The sequence below is a fragment of the Stomoxys calcitrans genome, chromosome 1 (genome assembly GCF_963082655.1).
Source record: "Stomoxys calcitrans chromosome 1, idStoCalc2.1, whole genome shotgun sequence".
NCBI lineage: Eukaryota > Metazoa > Arthropoda > Insecta > Diptera > Muscidae > Stomoxys > Stomoxys calcitrans.
In genome coordinates this window covers 113,984,726-113,997,008 of record NC_081552.1, presented here as the reverse complement: position 1 = coordinate 113,997,008, position 12,283 = coordinate 113,984,726, and the positions used below count along the sequence as shown (strand labels likewise).

Here is a 12,283-nt window from a genome sequence, read left to right as displayed (position 1 = left end):
TGAGAGATCTGCGACAGTCTAGGGCGGTTTTTGTGTTCAGAAATACGTTCTCCAGGGATTTCATGGCTGCCTGGTTGTCTGAGAAGATATTTATGGCAATCGTCGTTATGACATTTTATCTGAACCATTCCTCCACTTACTTAATTGCAAGGATCTCCGCTTGATACACACTGCAGTGGCCGGGTAACCTTTTGGTAAAGGAGTTTATGTAACTTCTATTACCAGGGATATAGTAGTTCCAATCGGTTGTATCAGGAGTAGTGGTACAGTACTTTTATCTCGAGGATAAGAGCTTTTTTAGCCTAGAGGCCTCAGATATATCCTCCACGGAGCTGCCGATTTCCACCAAGGATTTGTTCCGATCCTTTCTCAGTTTGACTTTGTATTATCTTAGCTCAGCCTTATAGACGTCCCAATCGTGTAGTGTTCTTGTGGCTTTCGTGCTGTTGAAGAGTTTTCTGCGGTCCTTTCTCAGACCAACCAGTTCTGGGGTCCAACATGGCGGTCGCTGTTTGCCCCTTGGCTTGGCGCTTGGACATGCTGGCACAAGCGAGTCATTCGGAACCTTCGTGATCCGCTTGACCATTATGTCTATTTCGTCCGCAGTTTCCACTTCCTATTCTGGTCTAGAAGGGATAGACGTGCAGAATTCGTGCCAAAATTTATTCCAATCCGCCTTTCTTCTGTTTAACCGAGGGATCACTTCAGCAATATTTTCTCCAAGGCTGAAACTTATATAACGATGATCAGAGCAGCTGTGGTCATCCACCGCTTCCCAATCGGATATTCTTGCGCTTATATCTTTCGATACAAAGGTAATATCTAGCACCTCCTGCCTGTTCCTGGTAATAAAAGTCGGTTTATCCCCTTTATTACAAGACGCCAGATTGCAACTTATAAAATATTCGATAAGCAGCTCACTCCTTTCGTCGACATCCGAACTTCCCCATATCTAGTGATGTCCATTAGCGTCTTTTCCTACAATAACGCTCTTTTTCCTTGCAGAAGCGGCCAGCAACTTAAGGCTTGAAAGCGGCATCTCTGAATCGTGTGCCATTATAGGGAAGCCAGCCAGTAATGAGACTTATTTATTTCAAGGCTGGCTACTACTGAATCTTCATTGCTTAGCGACGGAAGAAGAAAAACATTTAGATTACACTTTGCAAGATACAGGCTCTGTGTCTCCCATTTCCGTACCCCTTGAGTTTTTAAAATCCCGGAATTCTTAGTCCAAGAATCTTTCCTCTACACACCCATGGTTCCTGGGTAAGAACCACGTGAAATCCCCTTGACATCAGGAGGACCTTTAGTGCCGCCGAAGCGGACTTGCAATGGTGGAGATTTATCTGCAGAAACCGAACCATAGTTAGGATTCAGAATTTCCACCACTTTTGCTTTAGCCTCGTCTTCCGATTTCGCCAGGAGTTCATCCTCACAAGATTCGTTAGAACTTGTCATGATGAACTTCCGTAGGAACCCAGAGGCAGGTGAGAAAGTAGTGGAACCACTCTTCCTCAGGACACTGGACACTTGCGTTGTGGACAATTCTCCTCCGTCCTTCCCCGCTGGCGCACACCGTGAGCCCAATCCAACCGGATGACCCACACACACAGTGCTTGTCAGGTCCCGTTTCAATGCCATCCCCATCTATTTCGATCGTGGCTGGGGGATTTTCAGTTTCCTGCAATCCGCGAGACATTAGCGATGTGGTCGATAGTTCCTCAGGCAAGTGTTCAGCAACAACTGCTGAGTCGTCTCCTGATTCCCCAAAACCCACCGCTTCTATACACCTTCAGTTTCAACTTGGTGAATCCGTAGGATACAACTCCTTCAGATTTGTTAAGGTCTGCGAGTCAGCCGGAGTTTAGTAAGCATACTGCATGTCACCGGTCACCATCAGCCTCATCCAATCTACCAATCTTCCAGTCGGTGGTCGAATGATTAGGATTACATTCTCTTCGTCTTCCAAGTATGGATTCAGGATCTGAGGGAATCCTTGGTATCCAAGCGTGCGCCATTGGTCGAGGAGGAATATATTCACGCTTGACTAAATCTAGTGCTGCGCCTGGAAAGATCTCCCCAATCTTTCTTAAGGCGCAACGATACATTTCAATTGAGCGTTGATCCCCGAAAGCAATTAGATCGTATCGGCCCCGATACCAGCAAGCATCGTCACAAACTGGAGAGACCGAGGAAATTCCGCAAGAACGTCGGTGTATACTGATGACAGTCCATTGACTATCCCACTGCAATTGTTCTTAGGTATGCCATGTTTTTCTCTCTTGTCGAAAACTGCCATCACCAAACTGTCCCTAGCGACATAAGCAAAGATTCTTGAATCCACCTTACTGTTGTTCGACCTAGTTATTTAAGGCATAGGATGCCCTCCAGGCGACCGCAGCCCTTTTCGATAAACCTTTGAGTGATGTGCCTTCTATTATTCCAACCTCTTAAAGCGTGTTGGTTTGCCGGGGAAGGCCGATGGACTAGTCCTTAAGACTCGAACCAGTTGTCTTCGTTAAAAGCCTCTGCTGACCAGTAGTCTGTCGGTAACTGGAGCCTGGAGCAACTGCTCCACCAGTCGAGGTATAAGTAGATGACAACATGCTACGGCCTGATACCACCCCCACAGATGTTGGGTTTTAGGAGTCCATTCTATGCCTAATATTCTATGGATAAGATTATTGTAGCTATCTTTGAGTGACTGAATTTTTTTTCCAAAAATAACTGCCTATTATTATTTACAGCAAAATTCTTGCGGAGTGAAATAACAAAACGTCCGCTCCACTCAACAGTTCATACAAGAATAGGAATACAAAAGATTTATATTTCTTTATGGCACAAAACATTGTCCGAGCCTCTCTCTAATCTGATATTAGGAGAAGGTGAAACCAACCGACAGCAAATACAAAACAACAGAAAGCAGTCAGCAAATTCTACGAAAAGACAACATAGAAGGCGGTCACCAGTTCCACCAACTTCATCAGTTTTTTCGGGAAGACAACGCCATCAACTTCTAAGAGGAAGATTTAAATAGAACACGTCCGTAGTTTCTCTGCCAGGATCAACTTCTACAAGAAAGCAACACCTACAAGGAAAACCTGGTTTGGAACATAGCTTCAACCGACAAGAGATGACTTGTTTCAATATAGTAAGGAATAGAAGCGGTAAGTATATGCAGGTGATTGTGTGGTTTTTGTAAGTGATCAAGTGGAGAAAAAGACGAAGATAGGAGTAACAGTGCAACAACACGACTTTAGTACCGGAGTCGTAATGCAAATCAAAAAGAACAACCAAGACTAAACAAATCGAAAATCTATCAATAAAAATTGTGTTAAAAAAAAAAAAAAAAAAATATATATCGGAAGGATTTTAATTATTAATTTTATACCTAACATTTATAAGTAAAACAGATGAAAATGAAAATAAAAAAATAAACGCTCCCGTAGTGAAGAACCGCGTTATCATTACATTAACAACACAAACGTTCTCACTATTTTACAAAACGTCATTCTCTCCCAAGATTCCAATCGGGACAACAAAAGAAACCCGAGTGATCGTAATTGCCAGATATGAAACATTCAACTTTTTGAAAGATTACAGACAAATCGTACAAACAATTCCAAATTTCAAAGCAACCAGCTTTTAGATACTACTGCGATGACAGATGTATGAACACATCCAACGAAGGAGACAAACGTCAAAAAAGAAAAAGACATTTAAAGTAGTAGCTCAAAAGAAATATAATATGACAAAAGGTGGTGATAAAAATGGGAAAATTAATAGTTATACAAACGAAGTTTCGATCAGCGAGAAATAAGATTTAATCGGTAATAAACGCCTGCAAAAAGTAAAAAAAAAAAGAGCTCCAATAAACGGTAGCAAATTCTGTTGACCTCCCGTCTAGTGCAAAATTTTGTTATTTTCCCAAATTAATTGCAAACAATAATGTATTAAACAACGATAACAAATAAAAAGAGTTTACAAGAAGGAGGCCTTTACTGCCCCGTGGGAAAAAAAAAAAAGAGAATCTTGCTGTGGAAATAAGAATTAATGTTTGCATATCGTATTGGTGAAAAAATTATTGATTAACAAAACGATCCTCATTTGGTTATGTGCGATCACTCTTAAAAATAGAGAAGAAATTAACTGTAAAGTGGGAGTTAGCAAGTAGTGGAAAAAAAAAAACAACAACAACATATACAACAAGCAAGAAGTCAGAGATTATTAACGCTGCCAGCGCTGCAGCTCCTACGATATTCATTTCCCAAGTAATGGTTGTAAACTGGGGTAAGTCAAGCTTTTTTATTATTATCACCAAGCAGACATAAACAACTGATAGCGAACTCTTGCTCTTGTCACTGAACACCCTCTCCCATTTTCGTCACAACAGCCGTCCAATAAATTTTTCAACTTACATTTCGTTATACATGTATCTAGATATAGTACAGAAAACGTCGTAGGCATTGCAAAGATACATTGGGAGACGGGGTTGCCATCAATCATAGAAAGAGAAAATTTACCCGGGAAAAACTTATTATTTTTCATTTAATAAGCAACATACGTTGGACATTTATAACAAAAAAAATATATTCAAAAATACACAAAAATATTCAAATACTTTCGAATAGGAAAACCCAACACAAAAATTTCTATTCATAATGGCCGCGCGTCGAAAGTTTTTATTTGATCTAGATCAACTTATAACGTTTTGCTCAAAATTCGAATCCCAAAAACCAGAAACATTCACCGTACAATTATTGGAAATAAAAGATCTCGAGTTGGAGCGGAGGTGGTCTCAATTAGTATCTAGTTATGAAACACTGGTCTTAGAAGATGAAAAAGAAGTACACGATTATAACGACCAGTACGGTGTTAAATTTGAAGAAGCTAGTTGTATGTACCAAAAATGCAAAGAAGGCACGATGATTCTAATTTGCGCCAAGAGCCAAAAAGCACTTAGTGTAGAACTACCACCACAACAACATGTCCCTTCACTAAAATTACCCCCATGCGACACTCCACTTTTTGAGGGGGGATACTCTCAATGGCCAGCATTTAGGGATATTTTTTCTGCGGTATTTGGCAAACACCCTAGTTTGTCCCCGGCTCAAAAGCTGTACCACCTGCGTGGTAAAACACGAGGTGAGGCTTACGACATCGTCAAGAAATTTGAGCTCACAGACGCGAATTTCAATTTAGCTTGGGAGGCATTGATTAATAGGTACGAAAACAGACGGATTTTAGTAAATCAGCAGATGAAAAAGCTATTTTCTATTCAATTCGCCCAAAACGAAAATCCTAAGTCCATCAGACAAATTCTGAGTTCCATTACTGATAGTTTGGCGATATTTAGGTCATATGGAATTGCAGTAGAAAATTGGGATCCAATACTGATTCACATAGCCTCGTCCAAAATCCCTGATAATACTCTACGAGCATGGGAGGACTCCTTAGATGATCATAAGGAATTGCCTTCGTGGTCTCAAATGGAGAAATTTTTGTCTAAAAGAATAGAGAAGCTGGAGACAATCATTGACTTTCGTAAGCCGAACTCCAGGGAAACGTATAATTCAAAGGCAAACTCCTTTCAAGTTTCCGAGACGGAGAACCAAACCAAGCCCTTTTGCAAAACATGCAATCAATATCATTCGCTGATGGTATGCCAAAACTTTAAGTCTTTAGCGCCACAGGATCGCATTCAATACGCCATGGAAAACAAATTGTGTTTGAACTGCCTTTCACAAAAACATTTTAAACCAAATTGCACCAGCAGGAGATCGTGTTCTATCTGCAACAAAAAGCACCACACAATGCTTCACCTCGAGTCTAAAAGTACAAATTCGTTAGATACTTCTCAGAATTACGAAACGATAGATACGACTTCACAAGATGTTCCTACCACATCAAGACAGTCCAATGAAAACTCATTTTTGAACACCACCATAGCCAATTATGAAATAAACACGCTGTTCTCGCAGAATGAAGGTACTACTATTCTTCCGACTGCTCGAATTCATTTAGAACACGGTGGAGAACTATTCACAGTCCGGGCACTGTTAGATACCGGATCGGAGAAAAGCTTCATAGCCAAGCGCATTCAGCAGAAACTGATGATTCCTTTGGAAAAGCACAACTCCCAAATTTCCGGACTGGGAGGCACTATAGTAAGCAGCTGCAAGGGAAAATGTTTGCTAACGTTAAAATCTACTTATTCCGACTTTAGAATTCAAGTTAAAGCACTAGTAGTGTCAAGTCTAGCTCACTTTTTGCCTTCGCGACCCATTAGATCTACACTTATCCAGCAAGTACAACATTTGAGTCTCGCAGATCCTTTTTTCTATAAACAAGCACCAATAGAAATGATAATTGGAAGCGATTATCTTCCCTTCATTAACAAAACCGGAATGACTGTACAAATTGGGAATGGCATCGAAGCTCGAGAGTCTCAGTTTGGGTGGTACTTATCAGGACCCACAGAATCCGAGTACATTAAGACATTCTCAACCCTTGCGACTGCTTCAGACAATGCAGCTCTACAAGAACAGCTGAAAAGATTCTGGGAGTTGGAGGAGGTTGGAAAGCCAAAGCCTACATCAGATGCTGACATCTGGTGTGAAAACTTCTACAAATCCACAACGTATCGAGATCAAGAAGGTCGATACGTAGTTCGACTACCTTTCATACAGGAATTTCCTGACGAAAAATTCCTTGGGTCTTCGAGACATATGGCATTCGCCCAGTACTGCAGAATGGAGAAACATTTAAGCAAAAATCAAGAACTAAAATATGAATACGACAAAGTTCTCAGAGAATATATTGCGTTAGAACACATGGTCCCTGCAAAGCCGAAAGAAGAAAAATCACCAAAGGTCCACAACTACTTCTTGCCCCACCATGCCGTCATCCGGCCAGAAAGTAAATCTACCAAAGTACGCGTGGTGTTCAACGCCTCTAAAAAGACTACCTCTGGACTATCATTAAATGACGTTTTGCATGCTGGGCCAATCTTACAACAAGACTTAATGAAAGTTCTTCTCAACTGGCGATATTATCGGTACGTATTTAACGGTGACATCCAAAAGATGTACCGTCAGATATGGATCCATGAAGACGATCAGCAATACCAACAAATTCTATTTCGTACTTTCGAAGACAAAGCAGTGGAGGTCTTTCGCTTAAAAACAGTTACATTTGGCGTGAATGCGGCACCCTTTCTCGCCATTCGTACTCTTTTGGAGCTAAGCAAAGATTGTAAGAATCTATACCCCAAAGCCTCAAACATATTACAAAATGAGATCTATGTAGACGATGTCTTGTCAGGCGCTCATTCCCTCGAGGAAGCCAAAGTTAAACAAGAACAACTCGTTAGATCCCTTTCTTCTGCGGGATTTTCATTAAAAAAACTCACAGCAAACAATAAGATTCTGTTAGAAAGCTGGCCCCGCGAAGATCTTCTTAGCGAAGAATTCCTGAATATCGAAGATCAAAGTTCTATTAAAACTTTAGGCGTTCGGTGGAACGCGATGGCCGATTTCTTCTATTATACAGTTGAACCTATCGAAATTGATCAGTTCACTTCGAAAAGGAAAATACTATCCACCATAGCGAAGCTATTCGATCCACTTGGTTGGTTGGGCCCAACTATAGTCATCGCAAAAATGCTAATGCAAGACCTATGGGAAGAAAGGCTAGGATGGGACGAAAGTGTACCAGCGCCCATCCTTCAACGCTGGTCATCCTTTGTTGAAAATTTACAACATGTATCAGACATACAAATTAAAAGATGGATTCAATTCTCGCCTCAAGCGTCAATTCAAATTCATGGGTTTAGTGACGCCTCAGAGAAGGCGTATTGTGCAGCGGTATACATCCGAGTTGTTCATCCAGATGGCGACATTTATTCAAACCTATTAGTCTCCAAAACAAAAGTGGCGCCCTTAAAAAGAACCACGATCCCTAAATTAGAACTATGTGGAGCAGACTTGCTAACGAAATTAATCAAAAGTATATCAAATGACGTACAGATAGAACACAAATTATTTCTTTGGACGGACTCATCCATTGTCCTTGGATGGCTACAAAAGTCCCCACAGACATTAAAGACCTTCGTGGCCAATAGGATTAGTGACATATTAAGCGTGGTAGATATAAGTCAGTGGAATTACGTAAAAACTGACGAAAATCCAGCTGATCTTGGTTCACGAGGGTGCGCTCCTTTAGATTTGTCGACATGCCAACTTTGGTGGCATGGGCCTTCGTGGCTGTCTCAACCGCACCAGCACTGGCCAAAACCACGAACATTTGAGCCTACAGATCTCGAAGCGAAACGAGTCTGCAGTTATCACACCTCAGAAAACGCAGAAGAAATTATTTCCAGGTTCTCATCATTCAATCGATGTCTTAGAGTTATATGCTATATCTTCAGATTTTACCAGTCATCGAAAAGGAAAGAAACATTTTCAAGTACACTCTTACGGCACGACGAGATTGATTTCGTGAAACGTCGTCTAATCCACTTATCACAAAAAGTCGCGTTTCCAAGAGAACTTGAAGCTCTGTGCGAGAAAAAGCCAATTAGCAAGAAAAGCAAAATTCTCGCGATTAATCCAGTTATCGACGATACCGGTCTATTGAGAGTAGGCGGCAGGCTAACGAATTGTGGTCTTAGCTATGAAGAAATTCATCCAATCATTCTACCTGAAAAATCGAAATTGGCTGAACTTATGATAAAATTCACCCATCGTATCCTTTTGCACGCTGAGCATCACACCATGCTCCGAGCAATTCGCCAAGGCTTTTATATCCCTCGAGTTAAAAATATTATCCGCCAATGTATTCGTAATTGTAAACCATGTACTATCGTCAAGCATCGTTTCCAAAATCAGATAATGGCATCGCTTCCACCTGAGCGCGTCCAATTCTCCTTGCCTTTTACGTTTACCGGTGTCGATTTTGCGGGACCTTTCAATATTCGAGCATCGAAAGTCCGAAATTCAAAAACGTTGAAAGGATATGCAGCCGTATTTGTGTGCTTCTCCACTAAGGCCGTCCACTTGGAGACTTGCTCGGAATTATCCTCCGAAGCATTTATCGCGACGTTTTCCCGCTTTACCGGAAGGCGAGGTCTTCCAAAGACAATTTTTTCCGACAATGGAAGGAACTTTGTCGGTGCAAGCTATAAGCTTCTAAAAGAACACCATGAATTCTTAAAATCTGCCGAACAATCTCTGGTTGAAAAGTATGCTACTCATGGTTTTAACTGGTCCTTCATTCCACCCTACGCACCGCACATGGGCGGATTATGGGAAGCGGCCGTTAAAAGCATGAAAACCCATTTAAAAAAAGTTGCCGCTTCTCATACACTAACATTCGAGGAACTTACAACACTTTTGATAATGGTCGAATCAATATTAAACTCCCGTCCCTTATCGCCTATATCCGGAAATCCTAATGAGCTAAACCCATTAACTCCGGGCCACTTTCTTCGCGGTGCACCAATTATCGTCGAGCCCTCTCAAAACATTGCACAAGACAACATTTCACTGTTAAATCGTTGGGAACGGCTAAAGGCACTGCAACAAATTTTCGCGCGACGATGGAAGACGGAGTATATTACTGAATTACAACGTCGCATTAAATGGAAAACCACAAAAAATAATATTAAAATCAATGATTTTGTTGTGATTAAAGACGAGTTACTACCCCCTACCGACTGGAGGCTTGGAAGAGTCACAAAAGTTCACTATGGCTCCGACAACAACGTCAGAGTAGCCGAAATATTGACACAAAGTGGAACCATCACTCGACCAATCGTTAAGCTATGTGTTTTACCGACTCAAAACACTACGCCAACTGAATGATCACTTATAATATACCATTTATTCACTTGTATATGCTCCTTTCTATTCTTTACTTTCAGATCGTCAATGCCAGTCGCTACCATTACCTAGTGCAGTGAATACCCACGACACTGTTGATTTGAAGGAGAGGCCTCACTTTGAGGCGGGAATATGTTGAAGCGAGTTCAACAAGTTTGTAGTATAAACCTTCCTTGACTTACCACAGAATGCCCGCTCACGAAGAGCACTAATGGATACGTTTCAAAAATTACATTTAAGCTATCTCATTCTCAAACATTCACTCATTTCTCAATTACTCAATACTATTGCACTCCTCTAGTTATTACATTATCGTTCTAATTGGTTTTTTTTACAACATCTCCCTGAGCATTAATTTGTTTCACATAAGAACCGTTGTAAGAAACTTGGAGTCTACCCTGAATTCAAAGGAAAGTGTGCAACCAGTCAAGTGTATCGCTTTGAAAAGTTAAGCCAAATCTTTGTATAATAAAGCACATTGAAATCTACAAAAGCACTTTTTTATTTCAATAATAAGGCTTCAGCTACAAGGTCAACTCCGTAGTATTACGACAACTCCCGTGCCTCATAGTGGAGTTAAGCGATCCTCTGATCTCATTAGCAGAATCCTGATTCTGCTTCCAAAGCCCTTTGGGTCAACTTACAAAGGCAATTCAACACAATGTAACTTTTATACCCTCCACCATAGGATGGGGGGTATTCTGATATCGTCATTCCGTTTGCAACACCTCGAAATATGCGTCAACGATCCCATAAAGTATATATATTCTTGATCGTCACGAAATTATAAGTCGATCTAGCCATGACCGTTCGCCTGTCCTCCTTATGTCGAAAGCACGTTAACTTTCGAAGGAGTAAAGCTAAACGCTTCAAATTTTGCACAATTACTTCTTAATAGCGTAGGTCGGTTGGGATTGTAAATGGACCAAATCGGTCCATGTTTTGATATAGCTAACATATAAACCGATCTTGGGGTTTGACTTCTTGAGCTTATCCGATTTGGCTGAAATTTTGAAACGTGGTGTTTTGGTATCACATCCGACAACTGTGCCAGGTATGGTCTAAATCAGTTCATAACCTGATTAGCCGCCATATAAACCGATCTCCCGAATAGACTTCCTGAGCCTCTAGAGGGCGCAATTCTTATCCGATTTGGCGGAAATTTTGCATGAAATGTTTCATTTTGACTTCCAACAACTGTTTTAAGTATCGTCTAAATCAGTCTATGTCCTGATATAGTCGCCATATAAACCGATCTTTCGATTAGACTTCTTGGGCTTCTTGAGGGCGAAATTCTTATCCAATATGGTTGAAATTTGCATATGCCGTATTGGTATGACTTCCAACAACTGTTCTAAGTATGTTCTAAATCGGTACGTAACCTGTTATAGCTGCCATATTAACCGATCTCCCAGTTTGACTTTTTGAGCCTCTGGAGGGCGCAATTATTACTCGATTAGCCTGAAGTTTTGGAGGTAGTGTTTTTCTATTCGAAAAGTCATTAAAGAACTAGACAAATACGATCCATGGTGGAGGGTATAAAAGATTCGGCCCAGCACGCTTTTTCTTGTTTTAATTTATTTATTTTAAAATATTTCTGTCATTTAAACATTACAATTAGCCAAGAATGCAATTATTCAGATTCCTCTTTCGTCCACTGAATAAATTTCAACATTTCTGTTTTACTCTTCATGTTTATATTTTGTTCAATGTATCGGGCGTTACACACCGAAAACAAGCTTTGTTCATAGTTAGTATAAAGTTTTTGAAAAAGATATACGATAATTAGGGACCTTTATGAGGCCCGTCCGCTGCGCCTTCTTTTACTTTATATGGAACAAAATTTTCCTTGGAATATTTATTTTCGACAATTAAAGAGCTTTCAGTGAAATAAAATGCTACGAAAATAGTATATCGCTTGACAAACGGTTTAACAATATAAGTGCCTTTATCTGAATCCCATCTTTATTGGTCTGCGAATTTAAGTTTGGGTGTAAGGTGTACTCCATTTTTAAAATACTTTATTTCAGCCCGATATTCTCATGATGTCTGATTTAGGGGTGTTTTCGGGGGTGAGGTGGTCCCCCAGACACTTGGCCCTGAAAAATGTCAGCATCGCGCTCCTCTCTCAAACACCATTTTTTTAAACCCCATATTGCAAAAACATGACCCCAAGAATGGTTATCACGTTCGATTACTAATCTCAAATACCTTTGAAAAATTGTCTCGGTGAGCAAATACGTCTTACTTGGGGGTTTTTATGGTTGTGGGACTCCCCTTGACAGTTGGTCCCGAATGTTGATGTCAAATTCATGGTCTACTCCCAAATACCCTTCATTTAAGCTCCATTTTTCCATAGTCGGCAAACATGACCGGTTGTGGGGGATGGGGCGGCCACACAG

General features: G+C 40.7%; 1 protein-coding gene and 1 long non-coding RNA gene across 8 annotated transcripts in view; one reads left to right on the top strand and one right to left on the bottom strand.

The window, feature by feature from the left end:
* Window positions 1–12,283, bottom strand: part of LOC106094761 (Y+L amino acid transporter 2) — a 288,122-nt gene that overhangs the window by 38,865 nt on the left and 236,974 nt on the right. The window lies entirely within an intron of this gene.
* Window positions 3,414–10,374, top strand: LOC131995073 (uncharacterized). Its single transcript, XR_009397127.1, has 2 exons — window positions 3,414–4,290; window positions 9,923–10,374. It is a non-coding gene; the product is annotated as an uncharacterized LOC131995073 (long non-coding RNA).